This window comes from Triticum dicoccoides, chromosome 2B (assembly GCF_002162155.2).
Source record: "Triticum dicoccoides isolate Atlit2015 ecotype Zavitan chromosome 2B, WEW_v2.0, whole genome shotgun sequence".
NCBI lineage: Eukaryota > Viridiplantae > Streptophyta > Magnoliopsida > Poales > Poaceae > Triticum > Triticum dicoccoides.
In genome coordinates, this window is record NC_041383.1 from 659,065,951 (window position 1) to 659,080,043 (window position 14,093).

A 14,093-nucleotide genomic window follows, 5' to 3' on the forward strand; every position below is an offset into this window, starting at 1 on the left:
GCATGGATCCGACACAAAAATCTTGTTGGTCCCTCTCCCTTTCTCTCCATCTCTCTCTCTTTTGTGTGTGTGTGTGGGGGGGGGGTCTTTCTAGTTCGCATGCATATATACTCCATCTATAGGTCTCTCTCGCACACTATGTATGATACTCTAGCTAGTCCAAGCTAGATATCTTGGGTGCACTCATCGTACGTAGACAAATTCCTTGGCTCGTTTCCCGTAATTCTCTCACGCACCACTCTGTCGTCTCGGAGCTCTTCCCCCTCTCTCTCAAACTCTCCATCTACCTGGGTCACACATACACATGCATATCTCACTCGCACTTGATAGGCCCATCTAAAACTCTATCTCTCTTCCTCGTTCTCTCTCCATCTCACACGCACACACACAATCTCATGCTTAGCTAGCCTAGTATGATGGTCACTCACTCAATTATAGGCACACGCAGTCCCCCCATATGTATATGACTAGCTAATCTTAGTCTCCATCACAAACATGTGCATGGTCTATCTCGATTTCTCTCGGGGCATCTTTCTATCACGCACGCACCTCCCTTGATCTCCCACCCATATAGTCCCCTCACGATCTCGAGAGGATCTCTCTATCACAAACACACCCTCTCTCCCTCCCCATGCGTCCATGTCCTCCATGTGTCCCTCTCGACCTTTGTTCCTTGTTGGCCAGACCTCTATTGGACATGTGCTACAGGGGTGTCTCTCTCCGTTGCAAACAATCAAACACTAGCTATCTTCGTGTATCTCCTCGCCTTGCTTTTCTATCTCGGAGATGCATGCGTGATATGTTCGCATAAGAAACGAAAAAACACACTCTGTCTCTAATTTAGCGTTTGTTGTCATTTTCTCTTTCACACACATACTCTTTTTGCAGACTTACTTATTCCCCTTCACACGCACTTGATCTGTCTCGACTTAGATACTCTCCTCGGTCCATAGCATATAGATTTATTTAAAAGTCAAACATCACAAAGTTTGACCATGTACGTGGAGAAAAACAATTACATCTAGAACGACAAACATATACCATTAGATTCACCATGAGATGTAGTTTTGTATGATGTATCTTTGGTATTGTAGATATAAATAACATTTGCGTAAACTTGATCAAAGTTTCCAAAGTTTGACTTCTAAAAAATTTACATGCACTGCATTATCGAGCGGATGGAATATCTCTTTCCCCCCTCTCAGCTATCTGACTCACCACTCAGCCTTATCGGGGCTCCTTAATCTCTCTCAAACTTTATTGTTCAGTTTGGTTCGTGACCTGACCCTCATGCCTTGATGGCCAGTACTGCCTGGTGTGGACGTGAAATGTAAAACATTTCTGCCTGGCCAGGCTTGTGTGGTGCTAAAGTGTTTGGTTCATGCCTGGGCCAGACAAAGCATCAACGTCCCATCAATCAATCCATGCAGCAATTATTTAATGCTAATATCCATCCAGGTTGCTGTTAGCCTTGTGGCCGCACGACCAGGAACGACCAGGCGTTTGAAATCGGTCGCCTGGGCCAGGCTACTTGCAGTGTCTGGAGTCCAGCCAGGCTAATTAAAGTGCAAGGGAATCCACGCCAGGTGGGCTTTCTTTTTTCACAAGGTAGCAACCAAACGAGCGTGCATGAAATCCAGCCACAACCCTAGGCCAGGCAAAAGATGCTCAGGACGCAAGCCAAACTGACCTTATATCTCCCTGGTTCACACATGCACATGTCTCGCTCGCGCTATACATATAGACCCATCCAACACTCTCCGCCCTTGTTCTCTCTCCATGTGACACGCACCCCCCTAAGTACCATAATCCCTCACTCCATCATAGGCGCAAGCACTCCCCCCTCCTAAGTATGATTATCTCTTACTAGCCATCAGGGACACACGTATTGTCTCCTTCCATCCATACGTCTATCTCGATAATTCTTGGGGCATCTTCTATCGCGCACACACCTTGTCACTCAATCTCCCACCCATATAGTCCCATCACGATCTCCAGGGGATCTCTCTATGACAAACATACACTCTCTCCTCCCCATGTCTGCATTTTCTCCGTACGTCTCTCTCGACCTCTCTCCCTTGTTTGTCAGACCCCTCTTGGCCACGTGCTAGGGATCTTGCTCTCTCGGTTCCAAACAACCACACACTATTTCCTCACCTTGGCTACGTTGTCGAAGATGCATGTGTGATATGTTTACATAAGAAACACACGCTTTTTCTCTACTTTTATCGTGTGTTATCCATGTCTCTTTCACACACGCACACACACTTTTTTCACTCACTCTTTCTATTTCTCTCTCTCTCTCTCTAGTTAGGGACTCTGTCACGTCCATAAGCATATGGATGTTTCGAAAAGTCAAACCTCAGAAAAGTTTGACCAGGTGTATGTGGTGAAAAACATTTACATCTGGAACGATCATTAGATTCATCACAACATGTACTTACTTCATACTATCATTTATCTTTGGCATTGTAGATATAAGTATTTTCTTTATAAACTTGGTCAAAGTTTCAAAAATTTGACTTAAAAAAATGTTGGAACTACATTATCGAACAGACGGAGTAGCTCTTTCTCTCTCTGCTATCTCTCATGGGCCTCCCCTCTCACTCGAACTCTCTATACTGACGGATTATACGCTCACTGTGTCAGCATATAGCTCCATATATTGTTTAGTTGACCGGTCAACCAGTCCACATGCAGCCTTGTCAGCTCGTGTTCTGTATCTTCGTGTGCTGGCCCATGTGGCAGTGGGTGAAAATAAGTAAACTAGAGGCCCATCTGACACGCGGTGAAGTAAACAAAGTTGAAACCACTCAGGGTAGCACCCCGCATGCTAGTAAATTGAGGGCGCATTGAGGACACACTTCTTGCGCGTGAAGGACACACTCGCACACAATACACCACTGCGCGGCGGCATGCACAAAAGCACGCACTTGCGCACACCCAACACACAACACACCAGCACACGTGTACACCGGCATCACCACCGGTTGAGATGGACGGCGAGGCAGCCAACAAGCAGAGGTGGCTCGAGCCAAAACCACATCCGGCGAGCCTGGACTTCATCAGCAGCCTCCCCAACGACATGCTACTCGTCATCATCGGCCTCCCCCACCAAATCTGCCGTGCGGACCGCCCTGCTCTCTCGACAGTGGAGCCCCCTCTGGCGCTGCGTCCCCCTCAACCTCACCATCGACAGCTGCCTCTGTGACGGGGATTGCAAACGCATGGCTGCAGTATCCAAGATCCTTTCATCGCACCCTGGGCCAGCCAAACGCCTTGACATCTGCATGTTCAGTACCAACTACAAGGTCCAACCCAAGTTCGACGAGTGGTTCTTATCCCCCGCCCAACATCAGCTCGAGGAGCTCAGCTTTGAAGCTGGACGATGTCGCTCTCTGCCGCCATCCATGCTCCGCCTCACGCCAACGCTGCACCGCGCCAGCTTCAGCTCCTGCTATCTTCCCCAGATTAATGTCGCGCCCGCCCTTCTTCTCCCTCAACTCAAGCAGCTCGACCTCTTCGACATTGTCATCTCGAAGAAGGCTATGGAGCACCTGCTCTGCAGCTATACTGCGCTCGAGTACCTTCGTCTTGAGCAGATCCACGGGTTCATTAGCCTCCACATCGCCTCGACGAATCTCCGATGGATTTATGTGTCTTGCTGGCCCCGCAACAAGACATCAATTGGGAAGAGATCACTCCAGATGTTCCACGTTATGGTCATTGAGAATGCGCCTTTCCTTGAGAGATTGCTAGTATCGGATCTAGAAGGTCCAACAAAAATCAGGGTCATTGACGCGCCGAAATTGACAGTGTTGGTGTACTTGTCTGCCAAATTCTCTGAACTCTTTATTAGATCCGTAATCGTTCAGGTACAACACTCATCTTCTTGTACGTCTTCTTGAAATTCACATTTTTAAATTTCTTCTTGATGTATTTATGTCCGTCTTCCAGAAAATGATTCCCACAAGCTTGACCCAGTCCATGGGAAGAGTGAAGATCTTGGCACTAAAATCTATCGGCCCCAATCTGGATCAAGTTGTTGGATTCCTTACATGCTTTCCATGCATGGAGAAGCTACTCATCGAGGTGAAACTTCTTTCCTATTAGTAAACGGTAATCACAATGTAGCTCAATTTTTTCGTAATTTTCCCAAATTATGATGACATGTGTAGTGTTCAAAACTGCATCTACGCACTGCACCGAAAGAAATGTTTTTAGTATTTCTTTCTCACGTGATCACCTGCATCGTTTTTATGCTGTACTACTATAGTAGCCTAGGCAAGTCATAGTGGAAAGTAACTTAGACTACTCCAGTAACTCTATGGTTACCCTAAGAGCAAGTACTACCTCCGTCCTGGTTTACTCTTCCAATTTTGTAGTATCAAAATTTGACCATAGATTTAACTGACAAAATGTTAATGCATGTCACTAAGAACTATATCGTCGGATTCGTATTTGAACATAATTTCAAATGGTGTAATTTTTAGTGACAAGAATGTGCCAGCTGCTCTAATATGTTCTCTTCTTTTGCAGATAAAAAAAGACCCGAAAGTGAAAAATGTGTTGGATTATAACAATCTCATGGAATGCTTGATCTCCATCTTACAAAAAATGATTTGATCGACTATCGAGGCAGCACATGTGAGATTAAATCGGCCAGGTTCTTTGTTCTGGAGGCAAGTATGCTCAAGGTAATGAGGTTTGGCATTCTCTATGATAACAATGAATGGCGTGCTGATCACCGCAAGCGTCTAAGCCTAAATTACAAAGTCTCCGCAGAAGCTGAATTTGTTTTGAAACATCAAGTGGCCAGAGACTCGAAAACTTAGTTTCCCATTAGTGACTTGTCAGGGCGGTGGATTTTAGTTTGTACGATAAAGCTGCATCCACCTGAACTAACGAAAGTTCTTACGTAAACTTCCTAGTAATTCCCTCTTCGTAGGTGCAGCATCACTCCTAACATTTGTAATATCAGTTTGAAACTTGTAATATTGCCATGTCATATTCCTGCATTTTCAAAATCCTGCGAATCAAACAGGTCCTGAGTTGGTGATGATGTTGTGCCTCCCATCTTTCACCAATAGCCGTTGGATCTAGATCTAACGCATACAAACCAAACTTCTCCATTTTTTGGAAAAAGATGCCCGCACTTGTTCCCTATTTACAAACAGCTCCATGTCTCTCACAATCAGCCTTATCTCCTCCTCGCCACATCTATAAGACCGTGGAAAAAATCTGGCGCGATGGCCGCTGCCGGCGCCGTCCACCCTCAATTTTGGTGTTCCGTGCAATGCATGGGCATCTACGCACGGGAAATTATGTTGAATAGGGCTAGTTGTAACCAGGCTACCTCTACAGCCATGATGGTAGTGACTGCAAACGGTGAGGCTGACTATGGCATGCCAAACACGGCACCTATACTCAGGTGTCATCTCCGGCGCAGGGTCTTGTCATCTCCGGTGAAATATAGTCATCTCTCATTTGGTTTTCGTAAGGTGACTTACACAACATTTTTGTTTACATGCATAAACATTTTATTAGTTAAATCAAAGGTCAAAACTTGGCGCAAAATGCAAAGGGGACCAATAAACCAGTAAACATCAAAGTTCTCTCGTTTGGCCCCAACTAGAGGTCCGGTGAGATGACTATACTGCACCGGCACTGAGGGGGACGCAACTTCATTGACTTACTGCAACTGCCTTTTGGTGAATGACACGTGGGCCCAACGGGTGGCTGGCCCACCTATCATACAGCCAAAGGCAGGTGCAGTAGAGGGCCGAGGAGTAGTATGAAATCCTATGCACCTACGCACGCTAACCAAGGGCAAAAGTGATCACTCGAATCGCAAGATCAGTTGACTAGAAGCTAAGCTAGACCCATGGAGGCGATGAGCGCGAGCATCAGCCGGCTGTGCCAGATGGTCCACGATGCCGGCCTGCGGCCCGGCACCGAGGAACGTCTCCAGGTATTACTTGAGGCCGCCAGGGCGAGGGGCCGCTTGGATGACAGCTTTGTCTCCTTGTTCGACGAGGTCCTCCTGGGTTTCCTCAACAAGTTCATCATCGTCAAGAAACTCACGAACAACTTTGACGTACGCCTCCAGCCGACGTGCCCAGGCTCTATGATGCCCGCCACCCTCAACGGCCACTATGGTGACAACCTCTTTGACGCACTAGTGGCCTTGCGACTGCCTGTCGTCACGACGTCGAATGTCCGCCTCGAGGTCGCGCTCTCCACGCAGCGCCTGGCGCAGCAAGACACCATCGACATAATCACCCACGTCTATGCGCAAATCGTCCACAAGGACTACTACATGCAAGAGGAGGACGATAGGAAGCTGGCCTTCTTGGACCGCAGGGCAACCTTGGGAGGCATTGTTCAGAAGCACGTTGAGCTCGCCGCCAACGCCGCTGCTCCTCACACGTCGGTTGGTGACCCGACACACTAGGGCGTGAGGATGTCATTGATGGATCCGTATGTATTTTTATCTTTCCGTCAAATCCATGTAGTAGTATATGGTACTACTAGTAATTATCTTACCTTTCGCATCAACTTCATAATTTTCATACGTACTCCATGCATGAATAGTGCCAGAACCAAACTTCTCATTACTCTAGGCAAAATCGTTATTTGTTATCTATCGGTCATGCCATGGAGCAGAACCAAATCTTACAAGTTACGAGTTCAAAAGGAAAAGCCTGCCGTGTTCGTGTCGCACCCCCACACGGCTGGTCTGGCACACCGCTCAAGGGGAATGCGTGCGGTGTTACATTTTCACTTACAAGTGGGACCGCAGTTGAGCAAACCGACTATCGGCAAACCCCCACCCCGCCCACCATGCGATGGCTGAGAAAACAAGAGGGAGAAGAGATGGTTGTAGCACGGACTCCAAGAAAATTGGTGTCGGATGGGACTCGTGTGGGTGGCGTGTGCCGTACTGCTAGACATGAATGCTAGTTATGGCCCATGCCACCCCACTATATCGAGCCTATATCAAGGTGCTGGTTATGTAGAACAAATTTCCTGGAGTCTGTGCTCAGCCCTCCTCTATCTCTCTTCCCACCCAGCCAGCGGACGTGCGGAGACCATCGTCTGTTTGCTCATATGCGGTCCCACATGTCAGTGAAAATTCAAGAGGACCCACTGAACCTGCACATCTTTCACCTCGATGTGCTGGTGATGAAAAACAAATCCAATAAAGATCTTCGGTGGCCGCATTTGGACTTACTCAAGAGTAGTAAGATTCTATTTACAGTTTAACCCTGACTTGCCATCAATGTGGAGCGGCGGGCTCAGCTGGCGCCGGGCGGGAAGTGCGCGCCGGAGGGGGGAGGGGTTTTTGTTGGGCCAAGAAGGTGAGAAGCCAACTTGGGATCGGTTCGGACGGGGAAATGCCATGTGCTCCCATACTCTGCATATGACACTAGTCTATGTTACTACTCCCTCCTTTCCGGTTTATAGAGATGTTTAGAGTAACATAGTAATATGTTACAATATAAGTTATTCCCCACTATGACCAGCCTTGGCCTCTCCCAGTGCTCCACCATGTATAGCTGCTAAGCATGCCACGTAGGCATAAAATATGATGTGGCAAGTTAATTAAGAAGAGAGAGACTAGTTTGGCGACCGCGGGAAGAAATGGTGGAAAGACAGTTTTGAGTCTATAGCTAATTAAATGAAGCAAGCTTAGCAACAATAAACTAAGCACCTATGCATTGAAGACTTGAGTTACTAAGCCATTTAATGCACTTAGAACCTCATCTAAGAACATCTAAGCACTTAGCACTTAGCACCCCCTTGACCATGGACCTTGACGGTGTACGTCACCTTGTGTCTCATAATTTTCCTCGTCATCATGTGAGTCCTAGAAGATCTCACCCACATCATCATTAGGCATGTAGCCGCCTTGATAGACAACATGCGCAGAAGGAGTAGAGGCGACTGGGGATGCACCACATCATGGGCACTCCATACGTGCTCGTGTGCGCGCAACGTGCGTGTTTTTCCATCGGTGCTAGCTCTAAGGCCGAGGCTACTGTCATCTTCATCTTTGACTAGTCGTTGAGCAACGACGACAAAGAGGTGCTGCAAGAGATGCGTAGGCGCTGTTGTGTGTGAGCTTCGTCGTAGCAGGACAAACCGGACGTTGCCGCAGATGGCGCATGCCTCCATGCAGCTGAGTGTGTGCGCATGCAGGTGTTATTCACGTGCATTCTGCGGCCGAGTGTGTGTGCATGCACGTGTTGTGTACTCCTACGTGCGTTGTGTGCTCCATGATGTGCGCGTATGTGCATGAGTTGGATCAGATGGAGTTAGTGCGTTGGCGTGTGTACATGCGTGGCTGCATGCGTCCTGTACATGTGTGGCTTGTTGTGTGGTTATCAATATAAACTATAAAACATCTTCAACTTAGCATCCTGATGTATCGTTTCTAGTGGTTAGCGAAGAGTTCATGTTCTTTTATTTGTTTATTGGTGGGCAGGCAGCAAAAAAACAGGGGAAAACACGCAAGGTTCCTTGCAGATGCTCCACCGCGAGGTTCGTTGCTCCTTCTCGGTCGTCGGGAATCTATGTTCTTCAACTCTTTTCTTTTACGTGAGCTTTGTTCATCCTTTTGCCAACACGCGAGACATCCAGCATCAAGGTGCACGTGTCATGCAAGAAAATGGAGATAATCAGATAAGCAGTGCGTAAGTGAGTCGTGCACTTCGATGGCACGTACTACGCAATATTTTTTCTCCTCGATGGCACGTGAATAGTGCACGTACTAAACGATGGAGCACGGGATGGTAGCCATGACATGGTCACCCTTTTCTTGGAGAGAGTGTGTACTAAATAACTTTGATGTGTACCGTCAACTCACAGAACGACGAGAAGCTTGATTACGCCTTCTCCCTCGGCAACACATGCGCGGTGGCTCGCAGCACGAGGAGAAACTTTTGCTTCAAGCAGTGGACGTGCAGCAGTTCATTTGGTGTCAGATTGCCAGAAGCACTACAGTAGAACCATAGACTTCCGGAAGAAGCGAAGAGCCAAGTGCAAGGTCACCTACTAACCTTAGGCTAGGCGTAGTGGGAGTAACATAAGTAGGGGTACCTCCTTTTTTTATTCTAGAAACAACCACATGCGATTATCGAGGTGCTGGTTACATAGAACAAATTTCCCGGAGTCCGTGCTCAGCCCTCCTCTATCTCTCTTCTCAGCCAGCCAGCAGATGCACGGAGCCCATTGTCTATTTGCTCATATGCGGTCCCACATGTCAGTGAAAATGCAAGAGGACCCACTAAACCTGCACATCTTTCACCTCGATATGCTGGTGATGAAAAAAAAATCCAATAAAGATCTTCGGTGGCCGCTTTTGGAGTTACTCAAGAGTAGTAAGATTCTATTTACAGTTTAACCCAAGATGCACGTCACGTGGCTTCAACTACCACTCTATTTTCTTGCATGACACGACCTGGATGTTGGATGTCCCATGTGTCGGCAAAAGGAGGAAGAACTCAACCAAATCTTCGGTTGTGCTCTCGGATCAGACTAGTTGTGCTAACTTAATTCTTTTTTGTAGAATGGATGCAAGTTTTGGTATTGGGAAGAAGAGTACATCGATATATTGATAGAGCACAATTTAGTAGATGTTCTAGCACTTTTAGCTAGCATAGAGGCTAGAGATGAGACTAGTGCACTTGTTGATACTAATAGAATAGAGGCTAGACATGAGACTAGATGTGAGGAAGCAACGTCTACTTCTTTACACTCGAAGAAGAAAGAAGCACGCAAGATCGAGCCTCTGCAGATCAACAATGAATGCATGGAGAAGGCACTAATCCAACTTACAGGAGCAGTTATGGAAGTTGGATATTTTCTAAAATGTATTCTTGTGGTTCTTGTTTTCTTTGGTCTTGCTTTTCTAGTCAAAATTATCGTTGGAGTTCGTGCAAAATGGAGGTCCGTTCGGGGTCATGCGTTGGAGTTGGCCTTACAAGTGGTACCGCAGTTGAGGAAACCGACTATCGGCAAACCCCCACCTCGCCCGCCGCGCGATGGTTGAAGTTAGAGAAATGACGAGGTTGAAGAGATTGCTCTAGCACGGACTCCAAGAAATATGGTGTCAGATGGATGTCGTGCTGGTGGTGTGTGCGTACTCCTGGACGTGAATGCTTGTTCTGGCCCATGCCACCCCACTACTCCTACTACTTATATAGTACTCCTACTAGTAGTATCGAGGATTCAAGGTGCTGGTTACGTACAGCGAACACATTAACATATGGACACAGTAAAAACACCCGCCCGACACGCGAAGCATGTGAAGCTAGTACAAATAGTGGACTACTATTGTTGATTAGCCTCATCCGATAACCTGTTGCAATGCACGTACAATTATGTATTCGGATAATATTTTTTGCCTGGTCGCACCACTCACTCAGAGAAGCGACTCGAAAGCCATTCAAAAATTTAGTAATTTTATCACAGGCATATCATTTTATTAAATACAACAGTTCATCAACCAACATCGACAACGAGGATACATAATAAATACTAAAGTTTTCATCACACAACAAATAACAAGCAATGAAATGAACTTCAAATCAACAAATCCTCGGCGTTGGAAACACTTGCTTTGAACCACAAGTGATTATCTGGGAAGGGCCATCCATTGTCGATCTCGAGACCGACGCAAGACTGATCATCCAGGCTGAAGCGGCCTACTATATCAGTACAGGGTAGGGAACCACCCAAATGTCCGAGGTATCGAACAGTTGCTTCTCATAAATGGTACTAGTAACATTGTGTCAACAATAGTTGGATCGCCTTTCACCATCATTGGATAGTTTTGTCCAAGGAAGAGTGAGTTTTCTCCAAGACTATCAATTTTGTACCAGGGAGAAGGTATTGGCGCTAGCACACTAGTATCCATCCTGAATACCATACAACGGGTGTTGGAATAGGTCGGAAAGTGCGACCATGGGAGACTACACCTGCTTCCTTAGTAGTAACATCAGTAGTGGGCTGTATACACACAAGAAGAGGTGATCCATCGGAATTAGTTGCCATGCGCCACTGAGTATATGGGCTCTGCTCGTCCTCATGCTCGTGATCATCACCATCGTCATCTCCCCCTTGGTTATAATTTTTTTCAAGTATAGGTGGTGGAATGTTCACAGGACCTTGGAAACACAAGAAGAAAGTTAATTAGTAAAGGGAAACTTGCTAACCCGCATGCATGTGGATGAAACAATTATAATTACGGTGGAATACAAACGTACCGAAACTACGAGGATCCCATGCAAAAACAATGCCATGAGTGGTGGAAGCAAACACAAGACCCTCGTATTGAATTGCATCACAGTACTCATCTGTGTACAGAAACTGATTTTTGAGCAATATCCATCCAGTCGAACCACGAAGGACGGTAACAAGCTTGGTGAAGATAGCAACAACTACATAGTTCTTGTAATTCCAAGAGCGGTTGGGAACTCGACAAATTGCTATCTTCCATAGAATACAGTCACCATGATCGTATTTGAACGTGCGTAGAATACCGGTGTGCTCAACCTCTGGGCAGTCTGCTAAGATTTTTGGAAGTGCAACCCGGTGACGAGTGTACACATTCACAAGTTCCCACTCGCAGTTGGACCCAATATAAACAACCCAATCTCCATTTGCGCCTGCCCAAGCCTTACCCTCAAGCGATGGCATCTTAACATCATACATATCATTATCAAGCGACATCAACTTGCACAAGGCGAGGCCTCCATCATCCCCACGCCAGTCATCAGGGTCACGGCAAAGAAGATAGGGGAGATCAAACCACTCCTTGACCCTTGGGTTCCTTGTAATGATGTTATTAGTTGAGTCAAGAATGGTCTTGAACGAACCTTCCATGCTAGCCGAGGTGATGACATTGCACCAATCAATGAGTTCCTCCACCATGTCATCTTTCAGATCGGGGCAAGAATAACGGGGTCGTTTCCGGCCTGTTCCCTCGATGGAGAAGACAATCGAACAATGGCAGAAGGAAGGGTGAAGGCAAATGGAGGAGGGAGAGGAAGAGTGTGCGACATCAATTCCAAATCGAGAGGAAAAGGCGAAGAGTTGGTGGATGGTTGCCAGTTTGCCACGGTACACGAAGAGGCACCCCGACCTACACGTCCGTTCGGAAATACTAGTAGAAAAGGACTTGCCGTTGTCTCACTGATATGTTGGAACGGGACCACATGTCAACGAAACATGGTGTGTAATTTCTCGTGCAAAATGCGATCTGGCCATGTTGGCCCGAGGTGCCGCATTAGTTATCGACCTTATTTTTTTTAATGGCCTGCCGTTCAGTTTTCAAGCATGACTAACTGGTACTGTACATAGAGAAAATATAAACTACTCTACCACTACTCAACCTCCAGTACTAGTAGTATAAAAATGATATATAGGCTAGAGCTTCAACGCTTTCTTGCTAAGGGCAGCCCACTTGCTTCTCACACTATCACCCTCTCTCTAGATCTAAAAAAGACGACATCTCTCTCCCTCCTCACCGGTGGTCACAGATCCGTCGAGGAATAAAAGGACGTGCAACGTTGACGCACTCGTCGTAGGTGAGCAAGGTCACGCACTGATGACAAGGACATCTTCTCAGACCTAGCGCCCGTGCAGGATGGCCTCCGTCCCCAAGCTCGCTGCCGTAGTGTGTGCGGAGGACGACGACCACAAGCGAAGCCACCCACCGACCCTCAGGTATGCTACCTCTTTTCGAACCATACCCTTGTTCTATTGCCCCATCTGCCACGTCGTTGCATGTGGATCTTTTTCCACTCCACCATCTTCCCAATTTGCTATCCTCTGCTCTGCTGGCCACGCAGACGAAAACCTTAATTTGCACTGTTAAAGGAAACCCTACTTCATGCAGACTAATCCATCTCTGGGTTGAATAAGGAAAGGAAGGGAGACTATACTGTCCAAGAGAGTAGGCATCGAATCCGCATCTAGGTTAAAAAGGGGAAAATCAGTAGCTAAGGAACGAGTCTCGTGTCTCTTGGTTGAAGAAGGGTAGAAACTAGAAAGGCATGACAACGCAATAGAGAATGACCAGGTCGATCGGTTTGTTGTCCTCGCATAGGAAAAAGGTGGCTAAAGAGAACAAAAATGGGACGTAATCCACATATGCTGCCTGGATATTTGTTGCTCTAGGCAACCATACCTCCCTCACCACTCTGCGTCCGTGGAGGTACATCGTACTGGTGCGCCCACTGTCCGAATGGGCCTCCCATGCTCTTATTGCCACTTTTTTGCTGTTAGTATAACGCCAGCAGTTGAGTCAAGCAATGCTACTGCTAAAGTGATGCCACATTTAACTAATGCCACACTCGGTCTAATGTCACCGATAAATTTAAGCAATGCCATTTAATGTCACTGGATTATTTCAGGGTTAGCTGCTGATTGTGGATGTATTAAAGATTTTTTAGCTAAGGCATTCTAATGCTGTTGCACAGCCAGTATACCAACGATGAAACTTGTTACTACCTTCAGATTTTTGCACTGTTAATGCTTATAGATTACATACCTCACTTTCATGAGATAAGTTAATTTTTTTGTACAGTGTCACCAAAATGCCAAGGGCTGATGTCATTTTATTTTGGTTAAATTGCACAAAAAATTATGAAGACAAGAGGAAAGGTCAAGAGTGGGCACCCCCTCCTCCGGCTATTCTCTTGATTCGTTCGATCAAGTTTTCATGTTTGATCGATTATCAAGATTGGGATAGCAATTTTTGAGGTCCCCACGAGTTCGAAATGATATTTACCTTGAAGGTACATGATTTGCAACTTTTTTATACTGTCATTAGTTAATAATGCTAGTTACCTTCACACTTTTGTATTTTGTTTAATGCTCATGTAGAGCTAGTATACCAATGCTGAAACTTGTTACCTTTACATTTTGTATTGTTAATTCTTATAGAAATCTTCCAGTGGTAGAGTTCATTGTATTAGTGTATATTTGTAGTATTCGAATGGTGTTGCATTAGCGTATGGACATAAATAAAGTGTGGCAAGCTTTTCCAGATATGTGCTCAAGAAAACTACTACCTGTTTTTCTAA